Source organism: Rhynchophorus ferrugineus, unplaced genomic scaffold, assembly GCF_030347505.1.
Source record: "Rhynchophorus ferrugineus isolate W39M unplaced genomic scaffold, kcgeb_rfMv2 rfM10, whole genome shotgun sequence".
Taxonomy (NCBI): Eukaryota; Metazoa; Arthropoda; class Insecta; order Coleoptera; family Curculionidae; genus Rhynchophorus; species Rhynchophorus ferrugineus.
Window position 1 is genome coordinate 6089932 of NW_027472589.1, and position 22528 is coordinate 6112459.

General features: G+C 34.8%; 1 protein-coding gene across 6 annotated transcripts in view; it reads right to left on the reverse strand.

Annotated features, from left to right (window-relative positions):
* Window positions 1-22528, reverse strand: part of Tcmet (methoprene-tolerant) — a 213084-nt gene that overhangs the window by 129571 nt on the left and 60985 nt on the right. For 2 of the 6 annotated variants that reach the window (XM_076415498.1, XM_076415500.1), the window contains exon 2: window positions 20800-20856. The exons of 3 other annotated variants lie outside the window; for them this stretch is intronic. The gene's annotated coding sequence lies outside the window, so the exon portion shown is untranslated. Of the gene's footprint in view, window positions 1-9140; window positions 9252-20799; window positions 20857-22528 lie in introns of those variants that run through there. One more of the 6 variants, XM_076415503.1, reaches the window with a different exon arrangement.

A 22528-nucleotide genomic window follows, 5' to 3' on the forward strand; every position in this document is an offset into this window, starting at 1 on the left:
GCTTTTGACTAAGCAAAAACCAACGTGCTAAGTTTATATTTAGAATGTTCAATAGGCCCCTCAAAAATGCTACAGTATGGCTTCATTGAATACATTTTGCTATAGTTATCTGACTTTAAAGCCAAACATTAGAAAAAACGGAGACTAACTCTTACACAGTCATATAGTTCAACTGAACAAGTCCCCGGCCTGACACATAGATGGCGCTACTAGAATTAAATCCATGTTTTTTAGTTAGCCCTAACCCTCAAAAGATGTGTATATAAATTTGACAGTTGACGGATCATTAATTTGTGAATTATAGCATTTTGAGTAAAGCAACTTTTGTTATTGTGAAAAAATAAAAAAAAGAAATTTCGCGTGTAGATATAATATTGCTTTTTGAAGGGAAAAAATACAGTTGAAGCAAAAACTTGGCTTGATACACAGTTTCCGGACACTGCCCCAGGAAAATCAACCATCAAGGATTGGTATGCTAAGTTTAGACGTGGTGAAATGAGCACCGAATACGGTGAACGCAGTGGACGCCCAAAAGAAATTGTTACCGATGAAAATATTTACAAAATTCACAAAATTATTTTGAATGACCGTAAATTGAAACTGAATAAAATAGCATACATTCTAAATATATCAACTGAACGTGTACATCATATCATTCACGAATATTTGGGTATGAGAAAGCTCTGTGCAAAGTGGGTGCCGCGCGAGCTCACTTTTGACCAAAAACAACGACGAGTTGATGATTCGGAGCAGTGTTCGAAGATGATCAAGCATAATAAACCCGACTTTTTGCGTCGATATGTGACAATGGATGAAACATGGCTCCATCATTTCACTCCGAAGTCCAATCGACAGTCATCCGAGTGGACTGCACACAATGAAACCGCTGCAAAGCGTGGGAAAACGCAACAGTCGGCTGGTAAGGTTATGGCGTCTGTATTTTGGGATGCGCATGGAATAATTTTGATTGATTACCTTGAAAGAGTAAGGACCATCAACAGCGACTATTACATAGCGTTATTGGACCGTTTGAAGGATGAAATCACCGAGAAACGGCCGCATTTGAAGAAAAAGAAAGTGCTGCTTCACCAATACAATGCACCGTGTCAAAAATCCATGAATTGGGCTTCGAATTGCTTCTTCAACCACCGTATTCTCCAGATCTGGCCCCCAGCGACTATTTCTTGTTCTCAGATCTCAAAAGAATGCTCGCTGGGAAAAATTTTCGTCGAATGAATAAGTGATCGACCAAACTGAGGCCAATTTTGAAGCAAAGGACAAATCGTACTACAAAAATGGTATCGAAAAGTTCGTGGGTCGCTATAATCACAGTATCACCTTTGAAGGGAATTATGTTGAATATAAAAATAATTTTGCCCAAGAATGTGTTTTACTATGGTAGGCCGGGGATTTTTCAATTGGCCTGTTATCATATCCCAATTGTCGGTTTTGGTTTAAAGGTTTTAAAAGTGGTGATTGTGATGTCGATGATAAAAAAATACCTGGGGAAGTATTGGATTAAAACCCAGGACAAACATTCAAATATCTTTCAAAGATCTTTCAAATGCCGTTAGAAACGCAACAAAAAGTAGTGATTAGTAATGAAAAATAAATTGAAAACAATAATGTATACATATTACGGTCTTGACTATCTGATGGATAGATAAGAACTCTCAGTGTCGCTTTGTATCGTCGTTCAGTCAGTCGTCTCTTCTTTTCTTAAATAAATCTGTTTTTAAGTAAAATATAGTTTTTTTTTGTTTAAAACCCTTTCATAAAATATAACTTACATTATTGCAGAATAAGCTTCTAAATTTACAAAAATATCCTTAAACATTAGCTAGGAATGGAGATTAATATCGATATTAACCCAGATTGTCTATTATATGTTGAAACCTACACAATAATGATGTTATTAAAACGAAAATTGCGACTTAAGAATGTTCTTCCTGCATAGACCATCTGTTACTTGAAAATGAACGACGTAAAAACAGAAACGCTCTCAGGCTCTCGTCAGCGACAAAGCGAGCAGCAAGTCGCGTCAATTGTGCAGACACAGTGAGTATTGTGATGGGGGAATACCGACAGAGCTCTGACCTGCACCACGACTTTCGGGGTTGGACTCCTCGTTTTATTCAGTATACATTAAAAATCATCGTGGTCCGGAGATTCGACTACTTTCGGAACTATTCGTATATTCGTCGGCGCAATCTACTCGCTGCTAGCCGAAATGCTAAAAGTCGATGTTGCCAAATTTACAGCTAGGCTATTTGATTTATTTTTGTATGTATTTGTATTTACAATGTATATGTATATTATGTATGTATTTATGTAACACTACGAAGAACTATATTAAATTAGGATAATCCTGGCGTTGCTCAAGGATCAAGGAATTGTCTAAAAAAATTTGAAATAATATCTTTTTTACCAAAGAGAAGATGACGATGTTTCCCTAAGTGCAACTAGGAAACAAGTGAGGAACTAGGAAACATCTTCCAAAGATGTTTTAGTTCGTTCATATTACGTACGCAGGTATTGGAAGACAATGCCAATGTTTTGCACTTGAACAGCCAAAAGCTGTTTATAAGGTATATTGGGAGGCTGAATCTATATCAAAGAACCGTTTTTTAAAATTAGTTATAGTTTTAGAAATATTCAATAAATTAATTTATCTTACTACTTTTGACCGAACAGAGCTTAAACTGAGTATATTATACTGCTAAGGATCTGTCATTCGATTTTCGCTATATCTCGGTGTACTCACCCTGCTTTCTGGTCGGTCGTGTCTCCCAAGTTTAGTGGGAAAATGAAGATATGAATGCAGAAACTGTATTTTGAGAGATAATCGAGCTCAAATCTTGTGGTAATTTTGCAACAAATTGTCGATTACGTTTTAACATTTTTACTTCAATTAATTCAATTGAGTTGATATGGGGTATTGCAAAGAATTATTACAATAGATATTCAGGTCGAGGAGGACATTCAAACCAGAACTGTCTGGATTTATGGAAAGAGGCATAGTTGAAAATAGAACCTTCGGTTTGTGTGCGCTCGATCAGACACATAGTTATTCACTTAATTAGTGTTTCTGAAAGTGACAGTGATTGAATATAATCTTGAATGTTGGTTTATGATTCAATGCTCACGATTAGCAAGACAGGGTGATGAAAGAGGAAACCACTAAAGGTCAGTATACAATTAATATACTTTAGTTGTAGGGAGTTGTATTATAGAGTGCGAAAGCTTTATGAGCATGTGTGTTATTGTTCAGAATATACATGAGCATTTGGTTAACATGTATGAAGAGAGAAATAACACTAACTGTTTTGCAGATATGGCAAATGCATTAAGGATGATTAAATGTAGTTTTATCAAGAAAGATCTTTTAACAAAAAACATTTATTCAAATCACATAAATAACGTTCGTTTGTGTAAATATTTCGACAACGTGGACGACAATGGGTTTGAATTAGTTCACATTAACGAGCGTCCGCTCTATATCGAAATGTATATTACCAAAATACCCATAAAAGTATTGCAAAAAAAATGAAAAGGAATAAAAATATGTCCTGGTTGTTATTCCCGTTCGAGCTCAACAATAACTCCCGAAGGAGAACCCAGCGACCCCCGAGATCCAAACAAAAAGGAAAAACAAAAGACGCCCAGCAAAAGACGACGACAAACGATACCCGTCGCGCCTCGCAGCGGTCAAGTACGAAAATAACGAGCTGCATACTATAATTAACGAGCGAAAATAATTTTATTTGTCCGAATCGGACCAATTAAATAGTTGTACGGACGTCGCGCAATCAAACTACGCCCTACGTCCAATAATAGACGACGGACGGTCGGGACCGGCAGAGCCAACTCTTTTTTAATGGAAATAATGCATCCACCGGTCTGCACTGGCGCATTACGTAAACGGCCTTGAGGTTGTTTTCGTGCATCGCGCGCCACATAATTACGCGATTAAGGCTGATTTCCGGCAGCGCCATTAAAATGGCTTATTTTTCGACCTTGACCAACTATTTATCTATTGTAGCTCGTTGTGTTTTTTCTCTCGTTGGTTCGCTCGTTTAGTTCTAATCCCGGCGAGACGCGCTGCCTTTAGCCGCACGTCGGCAAATCGTCCCTCATCGAAACCGTGAGCTTGTTTAATGTCGATAAGTTTAAAACCAGTTAACTGATTGCAAAACAGATCTGACCTATTATTTTTATTCCGTGACAATTTCAAGAGGTTATATTGGGGATAAGTCCTGTTTATCAGTCCGAAGTAGCTGTAAATCCGATTTCACCAATGGAAGTGGCCACAGAAATTGACAACACACTCAATCCTAAAAAATAGGCTCCTGAAATTGACGATATTTCACCTGGGCCATTGAAAGAGCCGTCATAAAAAGCAATAATCATGTTGATAATATATCCAATGTCCGTTTGAGACTGAAACATGTTGCGAACTGTTTTAAGGTTGCTCGAATAAATGCTGCTACCTGTGATATCAAAATAAAGTAACTATATTTCGAAATTTCGAACAACGGTTGTTGAAAAAACTCTCACAAACTTTTGACCGGGTATAGTCTTTAGGATTAATCTATAAAGCGAACAAATTGATATCCTGGAATTACTGTCGATTGCTGAATCGTATCATTTCGAAAGAAAATTTAGTCTTGCAAGAAGAGGCATTCTCAACCTTTAAACTTATGTAGGGAACTATCGACTGAAATCGACTATCGACGGTTTAGTAACTGACTACTTTTTACTTACTATCGACTGTTTCAGCCGATTGTTTTCAGTCGCTATTTTCGGTCCAACCAAGTCCAAGGGTGACCACCATGAAGAAATGTCTTAACTTGTCCTTGTAGGAGTTTGAAAATCAGCTTCTAAAGTACTTGGAGGAACCATGAGTTATTGTTATGTACAATGCACCATATCTACCATATATATAGGACACTGGTGGGGAAAATCCCAACAAGTGCACCAACAAAGGCTGCAATTAAGGAATGGCTTAAAATACATAAAATAAGTTTCGAGGAAATCACGTTAAAGAATGAACTATTTCAAATTGTTACTCGGTAAATATAAATGAAATATTTAATTGCATTTTATGTAATTTACTTTCCTAGAAATAAGCCTGAGAAAAGATACATAGTACATCAGATTACTGAATGTTATGGCCACAGAGTATGAAGTTGACTTTCCTTTCCTGAGTATGACCTTCCTCCCTATCACTGCATTTTTAATTCAATTGAGTTGATATGGGGTATTGTAAAGAATTATTACAATAAATATTCAGGTTGAGGAGGATACTCAAACCAGAACTGTTTGAATTTATGGAAAGAGGCATTGTTGAAAACAGAACCTTCGGTTTGTGTGAGCTCCATCAGACACATAGTTATTCACTTAATTAGTGTTTCTGAACGTGACAGTGATTGAATAAAACCTTATGAATGTTGGTAAATCTGATTTCACCAATGGAAGTGGCCACAGAAATTGACAACAAACTCAATCCTAAAAAGGCTCCTGAAATTGACGATATTTCACCTGGGCCATTGAAAGAGCCGCCATGAAAAGCAATAATCATGTTGACATACATATTCAATGTCCGTTTGAGACTAAAACATGCTGCGAACTCTTTTAAGGTTGCTCGAATAATTATGTTTAAAAAACCTGACAAACCGACAGAAAAAGTTGGATCTTACAGGCCTATTTTGCTGCTACCTGTGATATCAAAATAATTTGAGAAATTTGGATTTCGAAATCACCACTCGACAATCGACCTAGTCTATATAGTAACAAAGGTTGTTGAAAAAACTCTCACCAACTTTTGACCGGGTATAGTCTTTAGGATTAATCTATAAAATGAACAAATTGATAACCTGGAAGTACTGTCGATTGCTGAAAGCATATCATTTCGAAAGAAAATTTAGAGTCTTGCAAGATGAGGCCTTCTCAACCTTTAAACTTGTGTTGGGAACTATCGACTGAAATCGACTATCGACGGTTTAGTACTTGACTACCTTTTACTATCGACTGTTTCAGCCGCTATTGTTGGTTCGACTGATGTTTTTCCTTTTTACCAATGACTATTGAATTCGCGATGTTAGACGAAGATGTCCGAACCCTTTCCTGTATAAATTGTGAGAGAGAAAAGGACGGAGATAATTGCTTGGAGCAGTTATTTTTATATGTGCTTATATTTTCCAACAGTAGTATAAGGGAGACGTACTTATTCATTAGTACTAACTTTAACTAATACTAACTTTAAAAAAGAAAAGGAAAAAAAATTACTGAATACTACTGATATGGAATTAATAATTTCGTTTTAAACAAAGTAGAATTACTTTTATATTTGAATGTACTGTGGAACTGTAAAAAGGAATGGAATTTTTCTATAGAATGGAGTATACCCCAGATATGTTTTAGCGTATTTTAATATGTTAATTGCTATTTTCAAATAATATACTATAAGAAATATAGACAATGCAATAGTACGTAAACAAAACCTAAAAACTAAAGATGTATAATAATTAAACATATACCTAATCATAAAAAAAAACTAATCCATGACATAATTAAAAATGATCGCACAATTACTAGTTGAGCTTTAAAATAAAATAAATGCTTTATTTATTATTGAACGGAAATATTTTTTTCACAAAAATCGAGGGAGTAATGAAAATATTACCTATTATTGCCATAAAAACAGTCAAACGTATTTTACTATTTATCATTCACAATTTTATCTTTTGACCCTATTACATTAACATCTTGAAAAATATCGTTCCAAAATACTGCTATATTAATAACAATATATTGTAATTTACAAGCAAACTACTAAAAAAACTATATATATATATATATATATATATATATATATATATATATATATATATATATCAAATACAAATCTATGTAAGCATAAATCGGGTACATTTCTGTCCAGGTAGCGGCTGGGGCAACATATCCAGCACGTTAAATATCAGTCGAATGAAACTAGTAGAACTAAAAATAGTAACTAAAAGTACATGACTGAAACAGTCGATAGCAAAAAGTAGTCAATTACCAAACAGTCGGTAGTCGTTTTCAGTCGACAGTTCCCAACGCTAATTTAATTAATAGAAAGTTGAATTTAAAAAAATATTATAGCAATATCAAACTATTTACATACGCTCTATTGCGAAACGCTCGCCCATTCTTTCAAAGAAACAAATTACGAACAAAAAACAACAATAAATAAACTGACATTAGAAAGTGAACGTCTAACTACACGATCGATCGAACATAAAAACAAAACCGAACAAAAGAAAAACGACGACAGCAAGTGCATTGCGTCAGATCGATCGGCAAAGCCTACTGTTTTATTTAAGGGCTTATACTACCTTCGATTTTGTTGCCAGTTTTTTTTATTGACTTTCGTTCATTAACGCTGTGAAACTTTTTACCTTGTTTTCCGAAACATCTTCGTTGTTTGTTTAGTGATTCTTGAGGGAATAAAATCGATAGAGATGGCGGTGAAATCGATTTACTTGATGATTAATTCTTACAAATTCTGGGTTAAGTTTTATGCAATCGCAGTTTTTTGTTTTATAGAAAATAGGAGACAGTATTTACATCTGCGGGTAATATTTAGAGTGTCGTTTAGATTCTAAATTGGTGGTGACCTACACATTGAGTAATTAAGATCTACAATGAAATAATTTAGATCCAATTGGATCAATTTATGTGGTTGATCATCATTTCCCTCAAAACTAGTATAATGTGAAGCCTAGTTGGGTTATTGTACCACATTAACTTTTTCAGAACAAAATCTTCATGGCATTACCATTTCTATCTTCACACCTTGGGCATCAATGTCTTAATGAGTTTTACTTGTAACTCCACTAAATTAGATCAAATGATTTTATTCTCTTTAATCTTCTGACTAAGCCATCATTATCTAGGAGCTGGAGAACTTCAATATTGATTTTGCTGATGGAGCTTTTGTTCATGTCTCTGAGCATAGTTCTTGATAACGTTACAGTGATAGATTATCGTTATAAATGTACCATGGAGCATCAAAAATACCTCGCAGTACCTTATTATGGAATTTTTGTATGATATTTCTAATGCCTTAGCTGGTGCAATCCCAGAGTTGAACGTCATAAGTAGACACTGGTTTCAAGACTTGTTAAAGTAAAAGCTTATTATATACCGACAAGGCTGAATATCTAACCAATAACCAGTATATTTGCTTTTACCTTGGCTTGAGTTTTTCGCATTTTTTCTTAACGTGTGGCTTCCAGCAGTTTCAGTTTAATATCAAGGGTGATGCCAAGATATTTGGCTGTATTTCCATAAGCACTGATATATTTTGATTCACTTTTATGCGCCATTCTTCTATCAATCATTGTATTTCGGCAATAGCTGTTTGTAACTTTTCAATTGATTCAGCGTTATTATCTCTAATGGCAAGGATTGCAGTGTTATCTGCAAATGTAGCAAGAACATTGTTATTGGATGCAAGTCCCGAGTGTGCAGCATATAAAGAACTTGCCTCAATACACTTCCCTGTGGCACTCCAACTTTTATCTTCCTTAAGTCTTAAAATATTTGAATATTGGTCAGGGAGAAGGATTTGAATCTAATGCTTTAAACCTATATGACAGACTTTATCGAAAGCTTGACGAACGTCTAAAAATATTGCAGAAAAAAAATTCTTCTAGGGATTTTTCTATAACATTGTAGATTCCCTGAAACCGTGAAATATAAAAAAATCCTCTAACCCATATTATTATTATAAATTAATATTTATGATATTGTCATCATGTCTTCTGCTATTGCTTATGTTCATCATTGTATTTTAAGCTTAACTTCAAGACTTAAAAATTGGCCAGTTGATATATTTTGAAATGTGCATTTTAGTAAAAATGTTTTGAAATCATGCGTGTTTCAAATTAGAGTACTTCAGAGCTTGTACAATATTCATAGCATTGGCTTTAAGACCAATATATTTTAAAATAAATTTCTTGTCCAATAAGTTAAGTTTAGAAAATCAATGTAGATTAATGTTATTTTTTTTATTCACAGTGACGAAAATAATGTGTTAATAGTTACGACGCCATTCTGTACCTTAAATTAATATAAAAAATAGTTTTGTATACCTGAAAATATGTACATTGGATGCTCGAAGCTTCATTTAAATCCACTGAGCAGATTTCGAGAAAAAAATTCTCGAAAAATACGTCCTTTTTCGGGACGTCGCAATAATATAACCCCTTAATGACCGACAGCGCTTACGTTACTACGACAGACCGACAAATATCTGGAAACGGCCACTAAAACCGAAACCGATTTCCGCCCGGTGCAACGGCTAAACGACGACTGCAGTTGGAGGTGGCACAGATCCAAGGGCACCCGTCTATGGATTTTCCATAAAAGACCCTCTCGTGAAACCGTACCCCATCTGGACCTAGCCTAACGGGGGCGGGCCGACTCGAACCACCCCCCTAGTCGTTTGGCCCCCTCTCACCACTCGCAGGGTCCACAAACGTAGTGGGATAGGTCGGGCCGGATCGACTGGGTCGATGGGTGTTGCTGAAAGTCAGGAAATACCGGCGGACTCGTTATTCCTACGGCTCTGGCTTCTTTCACGATGCATTGTCTACTCCGGAAACAATTCTTACTTACTGTTCGTCAGTTGAATATGATTTAAAGCCGATTTTATAAAAAAACATGAAATAATTAAAAATGTGAATTAATTTTCAGGGATTTATAATGTATAATCATTTCACGAATTTTGTAACGGATTTTTTCTCTAGCCCTAAGCATGCAATGCTATGATTTGATACGTATGGCATCTTATTATGCTGACGTTAACCTTAAAACTACACAAGTTACTTTCCGCCAAAATAACAGCGATATAGATTTATACTTTATATAATTTGCTGCAAATATCGAATTGCGTGCGAAAACAATAATTTGAGGAACGTATTACTTTTTATTTCATCAAAAAAAAATGCAGCTGAAGGTCATCGTTTGATGACAGGGACTTACGATGAGCTTCCTTGAATCATATGAACATGTAAAACCTGGTTTCAAGAATTCAAATGTGACGATTTCAACGTTCAAGACAAAGAAGATCCTGGGTGAAGGAAAAGATTAAAAGATACGGAATTGCAGGAATTATTAATTGAAGATCCAACTAAAACACAAAAACAATTGGCAGACAAGTTGAATGTGAACCGAGTCGCAATTTCTGAACCAATATGCGAATAATTAAACGACAGACAATTATAAAATCGTAAAAAATCGTCAGTGGAACGCTTCTTTAAAGGTATGAGAGGAAATCAAGCGAAAAGATCAAAAATACAACCTGGCGAAGCCTATAGCTAGGTCAAATTGTTTTGTATCTAGCGGAACCAGGTTGGTGTAGTACAAAGGCTGAAGAAACAGTTAATACTGATCGCTACCGACAACAAATGATCAGTTTGAACTGATCAAAAAAAGATCCACTGTACGGTCAAAAACATGATGGTAACAGCTAATTTTGCAGACTGACAATGCTTCTGGTACAGCAAACCCAGTCAAAGAAGTGTTGAGGTCACTCGGTTGCAAAGTTTTATCGCGCCCGCCTTACTCTCCAGACCTGGCTCCACTATCACCTGTTCATATCGATGCGGTACACACTTGTAGAGCAGCACTTCCCTCATTTCGAAGAAGTTAAAGGAGAAACTGTTCTATTGGAATGGCATCCATAAATTGCCTACTTAATTAAATAATCATAATTATCACTACTAGTCGTTGCCAACTAACTTAATAATTTGTTGCTGCAATTACTTAAAAACGTTAGTAACACTCTACATTGCTTTTATGAAACTACACAAAATCACACGGTGTGGTTATCTTGAGTCTGCGTCCTAGTTCAGTATTGTTCAAGAGTTTCAACACTTCGATGTTAACATGAGAGTGGAGTCTTTAATCATATTCTGTTGCGAGTCTCTTAGATTTCCTCTATAATTGTTGAATCCGAAAGTCTCGATGTAAGTAATTATTCCTATAGTATATGGATGAAATACAATACATTTCGGCACTTTATTCTGAAATACTTGAATTATATTGATATTAACATTCACTCCATTATAAACAGCGTTTACTTTGGCGAAAAAATCGGAAAATAATTAACAACAGACCTATTATAAGAAATGTCATTTAACAAGTAAACATGATATGTAGAAACTAAAGGTTTTTCCTGCATAATCGCTCATCTGCAACTCATCGAGTATCGAGTACTGAATACCATATCTTTTATCTAGCACATTAAATTGATTAAAAGAAATACGAAAATAATGGCCCTGGTGTATGGAAAAAGTAAGCCAGACGAATAACTGGAACTACTTGGTTCCTCATCCTGAGCCCCCTCAGATGGGTTCACTACCTTTCATCCCATAAGCACTGTCATCCTTTAGGTCTTCTATAATATATTCCTGCTTAGTTATATGAATATTATAACTGGTTAAAAGTGAAAACTTTCCAAGTCTTTACATCTCTTCTTAGAAACCAGAAATAGATTGTAAAGATCTCGATCACTTGTTTCAATTCTCCTGTCCAAGATGTCGCCTTAAATCATAAAAGAAGGTTACTAAATCATACCAACGTGGAAGCAAAACAGGTACTGGAAAAAAGACAGAAAAACAGATGATTGAAACAAACCAAGTCACACAAACTTGTATAATGTGTAAAAAACTTGTATAACGAAATCGCCGAAAAACGGCCGCATTTGAAGAAAAAGAAAGTGCTGCTTCACCAAGACCATGCGCCGTGTCACAAGTCAGTGAAAACGATAGCAAAAATCCACGAATTGGGCTTCGAATTGTTTTCTCATCCACCGTATTCTCCAGATCTGGCCCTAGCGACTATTTCCTGTTCTCAGATATCAAAAGAATGCTCACTCGTCGAATGAAGAGGTGATCGATGAAACTGAGGCCTATTTTGAAGCAAAGGACAAATCGTACTACAAAAATGTATTGAAAAGTTGGAGGGTCGCTATAATCAGTGTATCACCCTTGAAGGGAATTATGAGAGAATACTAATAATACATTAATTTGAAAATCTAATGAAGACGTAATTAAAAAAAATTTCGCTCGATTCTATATTGGCTGGAACTCACATTATGAAGATATTAAAAGTTGATACTCTTAAGATAGTCCCAAAAGGAACGCGTTAAAAGGAACGAAAATGGTAATCCTGCTATTTCAGACCTACGTTTGATGATTAGATGCAAATATATATAATGTAGGAACGTAACTCCATCTATAATTCATTTAAGAAACGCATCCATTCTTATACAATCATTCTTGAAATAGTTACAAATGAATGAAAATTGGGGTTAATATTTTATTGAACTAATGCTCCATAAATATGTGTATACCCTTTTATTGTCAGCTTGGATGATACAAAAAAAAATACTAAAACGTTGGGGAGATCATTAACCATAATAAAATTTAATCAATCAATGAATCAATCAACAATTATCATGAAAACAAAAGACAACTCCTATGCCTCCACAAAGTGTTAAAGATCCAGATCTATTTATTAATTAATTGTTGATTGGGCCTAATATATCCTTGATATTAATAAATATCGATTAACGAATATTACTTCCTTAAAATTATAATAAATTGGAGTTTATTTTTAGCGTTTCTGTAAGTTTATTAAATGAATGGGCAATATTATAATCGATTTTTATAGTTTTTCTGAACAAATATATTATCGCTGTTGAAATATTTCTTTAGTTTGTTATAAAAATATATATAAGTATAAATTGTTTCTTTCAATAAAACTTTTATTATTTAAATTACTTAAATCAAGTTCGTTAGTGCAAACATGTGAAGTACACTTGCTTTGAATTAGTTCACATTAACGAATTATTTATTTATTACGTTAACGAGGGTTTGTTAATTTAAAGAATGAAGTTTAAATATCGCTTCTTTGTTTTACAAGTGTGAGCCATTATTCTTAATTTTATACAACTATCGCATTATAGTTATACAAAATATTATGAAACGACATTTTTCTTTAGTTAATTTCTTGGCTGCTCACTAACACATGAAGTAAATCACCATTTGTTCGTTCTCATATGACTTTCATAAAGAAAAAACAAAATTTAACAAAAGCATATTTAGGAATATTATTAAATAGTTTATTTAGATGGAAAGAACATGCTAAAATAAAACCTATCGAGAAGCAAATATAAAATAATGTAAAATATCTATTACACAATAAAATTCTAATTCACAATCAAGTGCTAAAACCGATACGGATGTCTATATGGTATATAACAGAGAGGTTGCATCGGGAATAGTAATATTATAAATATCTACACAATTTAGGACAAGATCCAGATTCGTATATATGCAGTGCTCTCGTCTTTCAAGGTCTATCTACAGGTACAGTTAAAGAAAAATTCAAAATATTAGCCAGGCAGTACAATGCCAAGCTATATCACCATGAAAACACACAGTCTTCAGTTACTAGATGGAGATCTTATTAACCAAATAAAGATGATCAAATTCTGGAAACTCATATTTTTTTTACAAACCTTCTTCTTTTGTTTTCCTGCTATATGTTTGTCATTATTAATTGTTTACTAGTCTTTACGTCATTCATTTACACGACGAAGATAAACAATAAATTGAACAAGATTTTATTACTACATAGTTTTCTATCCTTAACACTCAACACCCTGCTCAAACTCTCAAATAACTTTCAGACAACTTAATATATGATCAATTAATGTTTCTTGACATTTACGCAATGGACAAGATAGCGAAAAAGGGACAAAAAGAAGGGGGAAGGCGTTTGCTAATTTCAATTGAATAAATTGAACGAATTATTGTTACAAGAAGACAATAAATAATATAATTGTGAAGAATACACTGTTGCAGCTACAATGAGAAGTTCTGCCACTCCCAGCATACTCACCAGACATTGCATCTCCTGATTATCACTTGTTTGCATCAATGAAAATATGATTAGCATATATATACCTAATAATATTAATAATAATAAACATATATCGTATTAGGCCTAAATATTAATTTTAAAGGATGGCCTTAATTTGAAACCTTGTTGTCAAGAATCGGTACAATGTACATATAATAGCCGCTACTTTCTCCCATCTTTCAGGCAATATACGGATTCCCTCTCGAAAGAACGATACATCCTTTGACGTCAGGATTCATATGTTGGAACAAGTAGTAATCAGAAGGAGTAAAGTCTGGAGAATACGGCGGATGGGGTCCTTTTCGATGTTTACAAGTAAGTTTTCACCGGTTTTGCGACATACGGTCGAGCGCTGCCATGCTGAAGAATAACATTTTTGTGCCTTTGCTCATATTTCGGCCGTTTCTCGCGCTGTCCTAAGGTCAAATGTATCAATTGGAGTCAATAGCGTTGATGGATTCATCGAGCAATACCTTCAAATTCTCGTCTTCAGGTTATTCTGGGCCAGAACGCTCTTTATCTTCGGTGTCAAAACCAACGGTTTTAAAGCGTCGAAACCAATATTCGCATGTTGAAATCGATGCAGCAGAGTTGCCATAAGCTTCACACGGCACTTGATGACCTTCTGCAGTCTTTTTCTTCAAATTTAAGTAAAAAGTAAAGCTTCCCGCACATTACGGACTTACTCGGTATAAATTCAGACATTTTCAAAGCACTGGAAACACATTTTTGTTCATACTTCGACTGAAAATGCGATTTAATAACAGGTCAATTGAAAAATCCCCGGCCTGACACATAGATGGCGATATTAGAATTAAATCCATATGTTTTTTTTATTATCCCTAACCCTCAAAAGATGCGTGCATAAATTTGGCAGCTGCCGGATCATTAGTTTGTGAACATCAAGGATTGGTATGCCAAGTTTAGACGTAGTGAAATGAGTACTGAAGACACTGAACGCGGTGGATGCCTAAAAGGGATTGTTACCGACGAAAATATTTTTAAAATCCACAAAATGATTTTGAATGACCGTAAATTGAAATTGAATTAAATAGCAGACACTCTAGAGATATCAAGTGAATGTGTACATCATATCATTCACGAATATTTGGGTATGAGAAAGCTCTGTGCAAAAAGGGTGTCGCGAGAGCTCACTTTTGACTAAACACAATGACGAGTTGATGATTCGGAACAGTGTTTGAAGATGATCAAGCGTAATAAACACGAGTTTTTGCGCCGATATGTGACAATGGATGAAACATGACTCCATGATTTCACTCCGAAGTGCAATTGACAATCATCCGAGTGGACAGCACACGATGAAGTGCAATTGACAATCATCCGAGTGGACAGCACACGATGAACCCGCTCCAAAGCATGGAAAAACGCATCAACATCGACTATTACATAGTGCTATTGGACCGTTTGAAGGACGAAATCGCCGAAGAACGGCCGCATTTCAAGAAAAAGAAGATGCTGCTTCACCAAGAAAATGCACTTTGTCAGAAGTTAGTGAAAACGATGACAAAAATCCATGAAATGAGCTTCGAATTTCTTCCTCACTCACCGTATTCTCCAGATCTCGCCCTCAGCGACCATTTCCTGTTCTCAGATCTCAAAAGAATGCTCTCTGGGAAGAAATTTTCGTCAAATAAAGAGCTGATACTCGAAATTGAGGGTCGCTATAATCAGTGTATTACCCTCGAAAGGAATTATGTTGAATTTAAAAAAACAAATTTTGCCAAAAGGATGCGTTTTACTATGATAGGCGGGGAACTTTTCAATTAACCTGCAACAGGGTAACACCGTGTGCTGTAAATCCCTTAACATTAATGTACAGGACTCATAAATGGATTTTAATAATCTCACTATTTTTAGTCAACTTAATTATCTCTTTTACTCAAACGCCGCCAGCAATTTAAATGAAAACGAAACGGCTTTAATTAATATTCCACACCATGCGCCTACCCTTCGCCTCCTACTCCCTCTTCGACGACCACCCTCGCCGCGCCAACAACCTTCGAAAAATTCAAGGACACCAGTACCGATCTAGCCGGAGATACACCCCCTCCTCCGACCCCCCGCCCCCCGAAACAAAATAAATGCAAACCTAGACCTGGTTCAAGACTAGACTGCCCGGGCGAACGCCAAAACAATGGTTCAATAAGTTCAAGGCCGTATTATGGCGGCGTCCAGACGCGGCGGCCCGATCACGTGACGACGCCCGAAGCCCCGGGGCGGCGAGCGCCCGGCGCGGGTGGGACGAAAGAGAAAGGAAGAGGGACGGCGTTCCGTTGGAAAACACCCTCGGAGGGTGTCGAGATGCGGTTTTTATTAGTTCGGACGTCTCCGGCCGAAGATCATCCCTGAATGCCGCGGGTAGAATGAAATAGAAAAGAAGAAAAAGGATGATCGGGGCGGTTCGTAATTGCTCCACCGCGAGAAGTTGTCTAAGATGACGTTTTATACTTCTGGGACAATCTAGATATAAAATAGACTGAAAAGTCCCGGGCGTAATAAAGAAAACGCGGTTTTATTTGTTCAAAATTGGCTTTACCCATCAACGTAACCTCGACCAAGAGCCACACAATCATTTCGACGCAGCTCTAACATTTCAATACCACTTTTATAGAACGATTTGTCTGTTACCTCAAAATAAGCCTGTCTGCAGTTGGTGTACACTCAGATGATGATCAGTTTGATACCGGAGTGAAGTGATGGATCCATGCTTCATCCATTTTCACATATCAACGCAAAAATTGCGACTTGTTACATTTAAATATGACCAAACAGCGCTCCGAATCATCAACACGTTCTTGTTTTTGGTCAACAGTGAGAAAAGGCCGCACCCATTTTGAACAGAGCTTTCTCATAGCCAAATGCCCCTGCAATATAAAACCAACACGTTCTTTTATATATATTCGATCATTCAAAACGATTTGTGGATTTTTTTTATGTTTTCTGGTGTTATCGCTTCATTTGGACGTCGGCTGCATTCAGTAGCACCAGTTAAAACACAAAATTTTTGTTTTGTTTTCCATTGTTTCGAAAACAACAAAAGTAGTGTCACTCTTAGCACAATAACTCCGAAACTTATGAGTAGAATATCATGAAATTTTAGCAGCTTTCTTTTGAAGGTTAGTACAAACTGATCTATGTGTTAAGCTCGATAGCCCATTTGATAATATTACGAATAATAACGGCAAATAGAAATAAAAAAAAATAGTGAAAAAGTAGTTTGGTAAAAAATACACCATAGATGAAGTTAAGAGGAGAAAACACCTAGTTTAGAATGTTACTAATATCCAGTTCGAATATAATGATATTTAACCCTTCTTAGGGTACGAGATTAACAAGTGTTTATGTTCATCCAAGTTAAATTCCTACAAATCCACTTCTGTGATTTATATATTGATACTAGTAAATATAACTTTAAAGATAAAACAACAGTATGATCAGGATGAGACAAAGATAAAACAACAGTATGATCAGGATGAGACCACATGGTAGTTAACAAAGAAAAAGTTTAGCATAGATAGCTGACGAGACTAAAAGAAAATCATACATTCGGGAGGAATTCTGGAATAATACGTTATGACAGGCGAATGGTACACTCTAATAATCGAAAAACACAGAGAGGGCGTATATCTTGAGAAATGCGAGTTAAGGTCTGCTTTATCAAGAGTTCTTCGATGGTGTTTACTTCAACCAATCTCAGATTCAATTTACAGCGAAAACCGACACCAAGAGGCTTCTTGTGGCTACAAAAAAAACTTTATTTATAAAGCTCATATTTTTCAAGTTGTTGTTAAAGATTCTTTTTAGAAGAACAACTTCGAAATTATAAACCTTTGAGTTATTATTATACAATATTTTTCCATTTCCCGGTTTTATAAGTCCCACAATTATTTAATACAGAAGTAGTGAACAGTCATCACAGTAAAGCTTTAACAGTAAAGCTTTAGATAATTTTGTAATATCAACGTTATTAAAATTCTTCGATATAATATAACGTCGTGTTATGTACAGGGAAAAATGAATTAGCTGAAAAGACTTTCTCATAAGAAAACAACAATATAACACTAAGTAAAGGCATTAATGGAAAATGGTTTATGTAACATTATGTTACTTGATCGCAAATAAAACTACTTCGTTACAGATACGTTTATATAATGTATAAATTATTGTTCGAGACCGAAATAAAAATAATTAATTTTTAATACAAAATAACGCAAATTCAATTTTCATTGGTCGATAACAGAAACAATTGCTTTAATGCTAATAATTAAAACTTTATGGCTTTTTCCATAATAATGCAATGGTAAACATATCGAATTTTAATTTAATATCGTATTTTCTGTGTTCGGGAAATCCAGTTGGTTGTATATAATTATTTGATTGTTAGTTGAATGCGATTTGCTTGCTGATTGCTGTTATAGAAAATTACGTGGATATTGCTGCTGACTATTTTGTGCAACTTGTCAACATTTCGAGATATTATATATAACAAACAATTTCGATTTATATATATATATATGTCTTTTAGTTAGCCCTAACCCTCAAAAGATGCATGTATAAATTTGACAGCTGCCAGATTAGTATGTGTATATGTGACAGTTTAAAAAATTCACAAAATGATTTTGAGTGACCGTAAATTGAAATTGAATAAAATAGCAGACACTCTAAAGATATCAACTGAACGTGTACATCACATCATTCACGAATATTTGGGTATGAGGAAGTTCTGTGCAAAGTCGGTGCCGCGCGAGCTCACTTTTGAACAAAAACAACAACGAGTTGATGATTCGGAGCAGTGTTTGAAGATGATCAAGCGTAATAAACCCGAATGTTTGCGTCAATATGTGACAATGATTGAAACATGGCTCCATCATTTCACTCCGAAGTCCAATCGACAGTCGTCCGAGTGGACTGCACACGATGAATCCGCTCCAAAGCGTGGAAAAACGCAACAGTCGGCTATTTCCTGTTCTCAGATCGCAAAAGAATGCTTACTGGGAAGAAATTTTCGTCAAATGAAGAGGTGATCGCCGAAACTGAGGCCTATTTTGGAGCAAAGGACAAGTCATACTACAAAAATGTGTTTTACTATGGTAGACCGGCGACTTTTCAATTGACCTGTTATATAATATCTTATATAACTATCGTATCGTCTAGATAATATAATTTCATTATCTTTACCCGACTTTTGTGTCTAGAACAATAAAAAGGTAAGTAATGCTCCATATAATAATACCTTTACTATGTTTGTCCCCAAATTTACATGTTATTAATGGTTAGACGCGATTACCTCAAAGTTTCAAGCATATCAGACTTTGGAGACGTTTCCAAGAAAATAAAGAGAGACGTAAATGTTGTTACTGCACTCCACACATTCCCAGAGAGTGATAACATCTGTTGCTGGATTTTCTAGTCAAGTCTGGTGGAAAAAGATTCGTCACACTTCGTACCGATCGAAAAATCAGAAACATCTGCCTGGAAAATCGTAAAAAGAATGTTTGGAGAGGACAACCCGGAGAAGGTTGGTTGAAGAGAATCTAATAGGACGGCGACCTTCCAAAAAACAACGCCTAACCGACAACATGAAAGAGAAACAACTCCCATGGGCTAGACAACATCGAAATCGGACTGGAGTCGAGTAAATATAACTTTCTTGAATAATACAATTGGTCAATATTCTAGTATTGATTCTATTAATTCACAGGTGTGCTTTTCCTACGAATCAACCTCGCCAATTCTAATTGACAAAAATTCTTTTGTAAAACGACGTCTTGGTGAACAATTCCTCGCCTATTGCCTTGTAGAGAGGGTAAAACGCCCTGTTAGTATCATGGTGTGGTCTGTTATCTCAGCCAAAGACATGGTACGCCTATACATTGAAGAAGGGACAATGAAACAAGACCAATGTAAGCGAGTACTAGAAATCCGATTACTACCGCAGATCAATGAATGGTTCCCTGACCATAACAACTATATTTTTATGCATGATTCGGCACCGTGTGACAAAGCCAGAAGTGTTACTGCATATTTGTGTGGAAAAAATCACTGTTTTGCCTTGAACAGGGAATTCTATAGAAAACATGTGTGAACGAGCCAAACGGGTGATTGCAAAAGAAGTGATTACCACCAAGCAGCAGTCAATCGAAACTCTCATCAGAGAATGACATCATAACTCCAAACTCCAGGAAAATGCGAAAACATGTATTGAGTGCATGGCCCGGCGCATGGAAGCTCTTATTGCAGCAAAGAGTGCCATCACTAAACATTAAAATTAAATATGTTAATTAATTATTATTATAAAACTGTTCTGTATATTTTTTGTAGTTTTTATGACCCAAATAAATTACAGATACGGATAAAAAATATATAAGACAAGAAGAAATCCAATTAAACTAAAATAATCTCAACATTGTCCCTAATAATCTGGCCACCCACTGTATATTCCATCAGAAGAATAATTATAGCATTTCCAGAGAAGCAAACATGTATTTCAATACAAAAACAAACGGTCGAAGATCAAAGGTTGTTTGGAATATATCTACGCCAGACCGCGTAGACCTACGATACGTAACTTTGTGTTTAACCTTTGAAGAGATCCGAAAAAATCTTTTGATGGTACATTAAAATAGAAAAATAGTGAGTATAATCGACGAATGATTGCCAATAAAAATAACCGCAATTTTCCAGCCCGATATAAATATTTTTAGCCGGGATAAAGTTCATAAAATCAAATAATGATAACAATAATATTCATTAAAAAACATTAACTGACCTAGGAGGGATTTTACAAATGTTACGTACCCTATATCATCGTAAATCACTTATCCTCTACAACAAAGAAAATGTGGAGATGTTTACCTGTAACAAAGAAAAAAAAGGTTAATTACAGAAACTTTAGTTAAAAATGTTATTTAAAACTATTGAATATGCTAAAGATGGCGTTATAATGGATTTAACAATCCTTTGCCATAGCACTGTTAATATCAGTGTTAATTTCAACAATCTGATACAATAGAAGATGAAAATAAGAGTTATAATAATGTTTCTGAGGTTGCGGATACAAGAGTACATTAATTCATCACGATAAAGTGTTATTGAAGACCAATAGTTTTCTTATAATAAATGCTTAAATAATTTAGTTTCGTTAGATCTACAGTGTTACAAAATATTTAATGGTGAACTTTTAAGAGGCCCACAAAAAAAGAACTAAAGTATTCTTTGTATTTCTTGCAATAGATGTTGTTATCAAAATTATGAAATCAAATCGTGTGAAAAGAATATGACAAATATCACGATTTTATCAAGATTTTTAATCAATATCAAGATTTTGCAATAATAATCAGTCTTTTCAGAAATGCAACATTATTTTATGGGATCGAATCTATTTTATTGGTTAGTGCAGGCTTAAAATTTATTAGTAATTAATCATTGTATAATAAGTAAGATAATAATACTATTAATGATTTTTTTTGTAAATCTGTATAATAGTTGAGATTTAAACAGTAATTCAGTATTGACAACAGATGGATTTCCTGGTATGGCAAATCTCAAGGGGATGCAGTTAGAGCAGCAGGATTTGAAGTATTTCGTATCAGTAATACAGGAAAATAATACATATCATTGAAGTAATAAGCTGCAAGAGTTTTTGCTTTTCTGAGATCGCGCATGTGGAAGACAAAAATTATTACTGATTGTAATGTCGATGCTAAAATGCACTTCTTTCCAAGGCTTAACTTGCCAATTCTTTTCTATGGCCTTTCAAATGTGATCCTTAAAGCAAATTCTACCTATTTGTCTCCAATATTATGTTATAAATGAAGTTATTAGTGCACAGTTGAGGAACAATTTCGAAAAAGATATGAATCAAGATTATAAAAAGATCTGTCGCGATAACAGCTGTGGATTGATGATGATGATGCATTGGACGTTAATGAAGTGAGCCATAATTCACATCATAAAAAATTAAAGCAGTAACAAAACAAAGTTTATGATATTTTCCATAAAGCCCAAAACTACCCCATAAAGAGTTTAATGGTGTGAAATTGTGTTGTCTTAATAAAAGTTAAGAAAAAAACAACAGTTCAATTTAAATATACATTTTATAAAAATAGATTTTATGAAAAATTTAGCATATATTCTATAAAGAGATCTATATATGAAAAATATGTTCTATATAAAGGTTTCCAATAATATAGGAAAATTATATTAACAATCATTGACATAGTACATGAAATACTGACTCAATAGATACAGAAACCAAACGACGAATATGACATAGACAATTCCTAAGTTTTCACGTAAATTTCTAAAGTTAAAACGTCTAAAATCATAAAAGCTTCTCATACGATGAATCGTCATGCACAACGAATGATAATTACGCATGAATAAATGAGCATTGAAGTAGAAAATATATAAACTAGGATCAGAAAAACCCAACGTTGAATTTGATCAAATAAAAAGTCTAGAAATAAACATCAACATACATACCATAGAGTACAATATTCAAATATATGATAGAAATTAAAATCAA